Source organism: Curcuma longa, chromosome 1 (genome assembly GCF_044706935.1).
Source record: "Curcuma longa cultivar G26 ecotype Majalengka, Jawa Barat chromosome 1, ITB_CL_G26_1.1, whole genome shotgun sequence".
Lineage (NCBI taxonomy): Eukaryota > Viridiplantae > Streptophyta > Magnoliopsida > Zingiberales > Zingiberaceae > Curcuma > Curcuma longa.
In genome coordinates this window covers 11,816,477-11,823,633 of record NC_133861.1, presented here as the reverse complement: position 1 = coordinate 11,823,633, position 7,157 = coordinate 11,816,477, and the positions used below count along the sequence as shown (strand labels likewise).

Below are 7,157 nucleotides of genomic sequence, written 5' to 3'. Positions count from 1 at the left end.
GATACACAAATCAAAATCAATGCCCAAATTAAAACTCTTTCAATTTTTCCATCCACATGGAAAGCACCCACCTTACTTAAAAGGCTTGACAGGTGCTGCCGATGCTGCTGCTATTTGGCCCCTAGAGATTGTGATGCCCCTCTCACCATCACTGCACTTTTTTCCCAATCCATAAAAAGGACCAGAGACAGTGTCCTTCCACCCACATTTGCTCCAATTATTGGCTGTCTCAAAGACGACAACTCTGAGCGATGACCAAAAGTATGTGCATTGTTTGTGTCCATGGATCCTGCACCAGCAACTCCTCCAAAAGGCAACAGAGGCTCCAATGGATGCTTTGGTGAAAGATGGAAGGGGACAAAGCGTGGGTCCTTTGGGGTAGTCAATCAGGACGCAGCATTGAATCGATCATTAATGGCGGAAAGAGTTGGGAGGCCATAGTTGTGCTGCGCCCGGAGGGGCAATTCTTCTTGCTGCCGAAGGTGGGATTGTGGGAATCCTGATGATGCTGCAAAGCTAGCGAGAGGTGTGGGATTGGGAAGGTAGCTCTGTTGCTGCCAATTGAGAGCTCTTTCCCTTGCTTCGCGGCCGCCGGGATACTGAATTGTGAATCGGATGGAAACATTAGATACTAAAAAGGATAGGTTCATCGTGAGTCAGTCGATAGGCAACCAACCTGATGATCAAACATAGTGGATCTCTCGTCTTCATCCATTGCTTCCATTCGATTTCTCTTGGAGCCTGAACTCCCCAAGCTCAGATCAAGATTGTGGTCGACTTGGTCATCTGAGACAAGGTTCAACTTCACTGTGAGATTGGTGATGATTTAAAAGGGCAATTAGCCAAAGGGTAGATTTCTCACTCTCGATTCCAAGCTCTTCCTCGTAGAGCTTGAGGTCGAAGTTAGTGACTGCCTCCTTGCCATTGCACTTGATTGCAGCCTTGTCATAAGCTCTGAGACACCACCACACTTGATCAGGATTGAGATGCAAATTTCGAAGGGAGTGATTCGAGTTAAAATTTCGAGAAGAGAATGAACCTTGCAGCTTCGATTTCGGTATCGAAAAGTCCCAGATACACAGTTTTTTTGCCTAAGAGCTGGCCCATTCGAGCTTCCCACCTCCCAGATTTGTGCAAGGTGACTCCGCGATACTTGGAGCTTCCTCGGGGATAGCTGGTGCTCTGGCGCCTGAGAACTTGGACGAACTCCTCCTTGGTCAGATTGCCAATCTGTCGCGATAAATCCGTCGCCAAGATGAATCAGTTGTGATCTAGAAATAAGCAAAGTTGGATCCTTGATCAGTAAAGCTTCTTTGGCCATACCTGTTTTAGATCCTCTTGGTACTCGTCCAAACTGAAGTTTATATCCGCATCCATTCCGCGGAACTTGATCGCGGCCCGATCGTATGCTCTGTTGCGTAGAATGTTTGAAACTTCAGGCTTAAATCTATTGGAAATTAATGAAGAACAAGTTGAAATGAATGACTGACCTTGCCGCTGCGTATGCTGTGTCAAATCCGCCTGCAGAAACATTTGCACACCAAACGATCAAGAATTCGCAGATAAATCGGTTCAGGAAGTCATTTATGATCCAATGAAAAAGAAGAAGAGGAGAAAAAAAAGGGGGAAAGATGTTTTTGATTGAAGTTGGCTCCATACATACCCAAATAAACTTGCTTCCCGCAGTCCCTGTAAATTAGAGGAAATGTTGGTGAAGAAATTCGATAGAAAGAAGGAAAAGATTTCCTTTTTTGATGATATTGATCTTTGAAGAGGAGGAAAGCTTACCAGATATGGGATTCCCATCGCCCGGTCCTCCGGTAGAAGGTCACTCCCCGGTACTGCGAGCTCCTCGACCTCGGGCCGCGCCTGCTCTTCTTGCCAGGCGGCGGCGCCACCTCCATCGGCGTCCCATTCACCGCTGCCTCCGCCGACTGCCGGGACCTGAACCCGGCGGTGTTAGCGCGAGGCGACGGCGCGGCCTGAGCCTCCCCCTCCTCGTCGGGGAAGGGAAAGAACTGGTGCGTCACGGCGGCCGGTGCGCTCTCCTCGGAGGTGGTACTGTCGCCGGAGATGGGGAACCCGAAGATCCTCCGGGCGGCGCCCGTGGAGTCCACCTCCTCCGACGCTGCATCGTTGAGATCCCAAGCATCCTCCATAGTAAAGAAAATCGCACCTTTCCAACCTTCCCGGCTTCAAAATCCAACCTTTCTCCTCCGCCACTCCAATTTATGCCAAAACTCGCGATTTTTCTCTGCAATCTCAACCTTTTCTAAACTTCCGAAGTTAACAACAAGAAAACAATCAAGGAAGCAACAACTGCTTCACCAAACTCAGTGCCTGCATCAGATACACAAAACAAAACAAATCCAATCCAACACTTCCACTAATTCGTGAATTGACACCCAAGATTTGTTCCTAGTTTTTCCCCTTGTTCTGAGCAAATGATATGCTTCTGATGTCCGCCAATCGCCCTCCTCCCTCCCTCCCTCCTCTCAATTCGTCCGAGAGCCTTGCTGCAGCCATTCGGCACAACACCTTCCCTTTTATGGTTGTTGCTGGTGGAAGAAAAACAAAAGAAGCAACGAATTCTTCTTTCCTTTTCTTTTCAAAATCTCGCTGCCTCGCTTGATGCCTTCCGAGTTCCGACGTTAACCAAATCGAAAAAGAGTAATGTATTTTATCGGCAATTTTCATTTTCATCTTTTTTTCTGTCCTTTTCTTCTTCTTTTTCTCCTTTTTTCTCCCTTTTTGTTCTTTTTGCTATTGAAAATTCACAAAGCATGCTTCATATGTGAGATTATTGCTATGGAATTGTCGTTTTCAAATTAATCTTTTTCCTAATTGTATATCAAATAAACAAACAAAATTTAATTTCCTAATTAAGAGGAGTTAGAACGTAGTATTTTGGCTCTATAATCTTATTTATTTTTTATTTTAATGCCCATTGTTGAATTAATATGTGGTCGCCAAAATTATTATCTTGTTGCGAAATTTGTATTAAATAATTTTGTTATGTTAAAAGGTTGAACTACCAAATAGTTGATGGTATTTAAACGTCCACAAGCATCCAAAACATTAAGTATAAATGCCACCGAAACATGTTAAGTAATCAAACAATAGAACAAGTGGTAAGTAGTGGTGCCGTAGGTGGATCAACTCAAACTAATATCTTCTTATTTTTTTTAAATATGATTCTTTATACATAATACCATATCAATTAAATAGCAATAATTGTTTCCGGGGCCACGATAAGATACTAAGATAGTTAGGTCTGTCAATGACGAATCAGACATTTCGAGATTCAACTATGATGATAATGAATTTTGTTTATTAGGTTGGATTGCTATTTAGACTTTTTAAATTTATTCTGATGGTTAATAGAAAATTTTTATTGAATCGGTCACATCAGAATTAATCAATCTAAAGAATATAAAAAATATAAATAATAAATAAATAAAATAGCAATAATTGATTACATTTCTTAGGGTTTCATTTGGTTTGATACGAAAATGACTCCTTAAATCATTAAATTTAATACTTTTTTCCAATGTATTTTGATCTACTTAATTTTTTTCTATAAATAGATTTTACTCTCGTCTAGAATCATATCCTTATTTATTATAATTAATAGATGAACGATTTCTCAATTTATTGACATTGTTACTTTATTTGGTCTCACGTCCAATCTATCGCGCACAGTGCAGTTCCTCGTGCTCTGCGTGCTTTCTTTTTATAGAATTAACACAATCGCGCGGCGTTGAAGAACGCCTATGAAATCATTAATGACGACATGTACATTTTACACGTTATACACGTCCCTGCGGTGTGGACTGAGATACACGGCCGGCTCAGGCTGAGAGCTTTAATATTTTAATATTAAATTTTTGTTAAGAGTTTTAATATTTTAATATTATTTGTATTAATTTTGTCTTAATCGATTTTTAAATTCATAACTATTTTTTTGTATAGCAGCACACCCTTCTTCAGCCCCATATTTTTTAAAGCTTAATAACTCTTCGTCCTTCGCATAGATTTCTAAAAAAACATAAGCTCTTCCTCTCCTTTGCAATCATCCATGACTTCACCTTCTTCCTCTTCCTCTCGTTGATAATCTTATGCTCTTTTCCTCTCTCATCGTTGTTCCGGGTAATATACCATGGATGATTCAAATATCTATTCATGAACTATTGACGTGCACATTCTTTAAAAATGGTTGTCGAGAAAGATGAAGAGACCTGAAAAATACTTCAAAAAGAGAATTAAAATGTCACCAGAAGTGGATCACGGCAAGTCACTCCGACGCTCAAGTTAGGAGTTTGCGTAAGGAAGAAGTTTGATAACTTGGGAAAATTATGGTTTATATGTGCGTACCTCTGCCCATAGGTATACCTTTTTATAGTAGTTGATATCTGAAACACTAACATTTGTTTTAGAAAATATTCTGAGATATTTGTTCTAGTTTAAAAGGATTCTCTCAATTTTTATCTTTTTTTGAGATATTTTCCTATTTTTTCGGAAGAGACAATCTCGGGCTCCCCTGATTGTGCGTGATGACCATTTCCTATAATTAAGCAGATGCTAAGGTTAAAGTTCAACACGTGATGTTGAGGGAATATCGAGGCTTGCATGAGATGTCAGAGGCATGACGAGGTTGGAGCTCAAGGTCAGACTCAAGGCTGAAGAGTTAGGCACGAGATGCGGGAAGCATATCGAGACAAGAGCCCGAGGTAAGCCTCGAGGCTAAAGAGGTTGGTACAAGATGTTGAGAACAAAGCTCGAGGTTGGATTGATGTCTGATGAGGTAGGCATGAGATATAGAAACCGGAGCTCAAGGCCGGACTTGTATCTAAAGAGATGTTAAGATCGAAGTCCAAGGTCGGACGGATGTCCAACGAGGTCGGCGCGAGATACTAAGACCAGAGCTTGAGGTCGGATTGATGTCTGATGAGGTCAGCATGAGACATTGAGATCAAAGCTCGAGGTTGGACTTATTTCTAAAGAGATGTCAAGATCGGAGCTCGAGGTTGGACGGATATCTGACGAAGGTTGGCATGAGATATTGAGACCAGAGCTAGAGGTTGGATTGATGTCTGATGAGGTCGGCATGAGATGCTGAGATCGGACCTCGAGGTCAGACTCGTATCTAAAGAGATGTCAGGACCGGAGCTCGAGGTTGGACAGATGTTTGACGAGGTCGGCACTAGATATTGAGACCAAAGCTTGAGGTCGGATTGATGTCTGATGAGGTCGGATGTTAGAGGCATGTCAAGACTAGCATGGGCGGAGCTAGGGGGGGGGGGGGGGGGGGGGGGGGGGGGGGGGGGGCCCTGGGGGCGGTCGCCCCCCTGCCCCCCCTGACAACGATGAGTTGATGCTGGATGGAAACCCGAGGCTATTTGGCGAAACAATTTGTCGACTTGTTATCGCTTGCTTCTTTCTCTCGTTCACTTGTTCTTCTTCTTCGCTCCACACGCTGCAAAAAGGTTGGAATCCGCCAACCTAGCGGCCCCACACGATCGGCCCCCCGACCATCTGTGGAGAGGTAAATCACGGTGAATGCGGGACTGACCAGGGCATGGTGGCCGAGGGATTTGGAAACATGGCACAGATTGATGTTATCGCAAATGCAACCATGAGCCCTCGAACCGCCCACCTCATGCTGCAAGCACCCATGCCCTGACCAGCTGACCCCGCCCGTGGGGGCTTCTTCTTCGCTCCACACGAACTCGATCATGGCGGTCTGCTGCTGCGCCACTTCGCCTCAGTCTCCGCAGCTCCATCTCAAACCGATCCGCCGCGCCTCCATTCTCGGCCCCTTCGTCGCCGAAGCCTTTCTCTCTCTTTCCGATGCCGATCTGTCCTCCCGCCCGCTGCTTCAGTCGGCAGCTCCGCTGCAGACTACCCTCTCGCGTGCGGCGGACGACCCGGGAGGCCAGCCTGCGACGGCGAGGCGACCGCCGCGACGCAACATCATAGGATCTGTCATTGTGAGGAAATTGATGAGAAGGTTGGGGTTGAAATTCTCGTTGTTCTGCTTCACGGTTTCGGGGCGTTGGCCTTCTCGTGGGATCGAATAATGAGGCCTCTGGCGAGGGTGCATGGTGAAGTCGATCTAAGGTCCCCCCTTTTTTCTTTTTGGTAATTGACATATTGCAATAACAGGGTACGATGAAAAGATTGCAGAAACTGAGTTAAATTCAATTGTTTTATTTATTAAAAAAAACTTAATCTCAAAGTGGTTTAAGCATATAATCTTTTATAAATTCTATTGGCGAAGAATATTCATAAATGATTGTAGATTATCCCTCCTGGCAAACCTATAACACTTGTGTGTTCCCCATGGTCACTGGTTGCTCTCTCTGGTTACCAATAATATTGGTTTATCATCTTTTCCTCCTTGCCTGTGAATTCGCATAGTTTAGTTAAAACAATCTATACTTTTATGCAAGTTAAGGAAACAATGCGATGTTAAAAAATGGCCCCCCTCGACCCCCGGTAAAAATTCTGATTCCGCCCCTAAAGACTAGAACTTGAGATTAGACTCAAAGCTGAAAAGGTCGGCATGAGATGTATTGCTAATTGCAATACATATACAAAAAATAATTTAGATTTATTTTTCAAATTAAAAATTCTAAAAATAATAATAAATCTAAATTAAAAGCAGCATTCTGAGATACTAAATTTTATTTTAAAAAAATATCAGTTGAGATACTAAAAGTTATTAAAAAATAAATTTCATATTAACCTATGGATAATTAATAAAATACTAATAAAATTTCAACGGAAACAAATTTTTTATCGATGATTTTACTGGTTTTTATCACGCATGTATATTTAATTTTTCATAAATATGAAATATTAGATTGCTTTATATATTTTTTAAATAAAGCTGAGAATTAATTAGATTAATATGTTAAAATTTTATATACTGACCATGTGAATATCTTTCTAATCAGTATAAGATATATAATATATAATGATAAAAGGATTGTGAAATAATTAACAATCTCAAAAATTTCACAGTAAAATAGATTTGTTAAAAGAAGAAATTGAACTCTTCGTTAAATTTATGATAATTCAAGTTAATTTATCAAATTTTTATTAAAGAGATACATTATTAACTGCAACTTATATAATTAATTTAATATTTTTAA

General features: G+C 41.8%; 1 pseudogene; it reads right to left on the bottom strand.

The window, feature by feature from the left end:
• Positions 1 to 99: 99 nt before the first annotated feature.
• LOC141844741 (AP2-like ethylene-responsive transcription factor TOE3) lies at positions 100 to 2,680 on the bottom strand (annotated as a pseudogene).
• Positions 2,681 to 7,157: the final 4,477 nt, after the last annotated feature.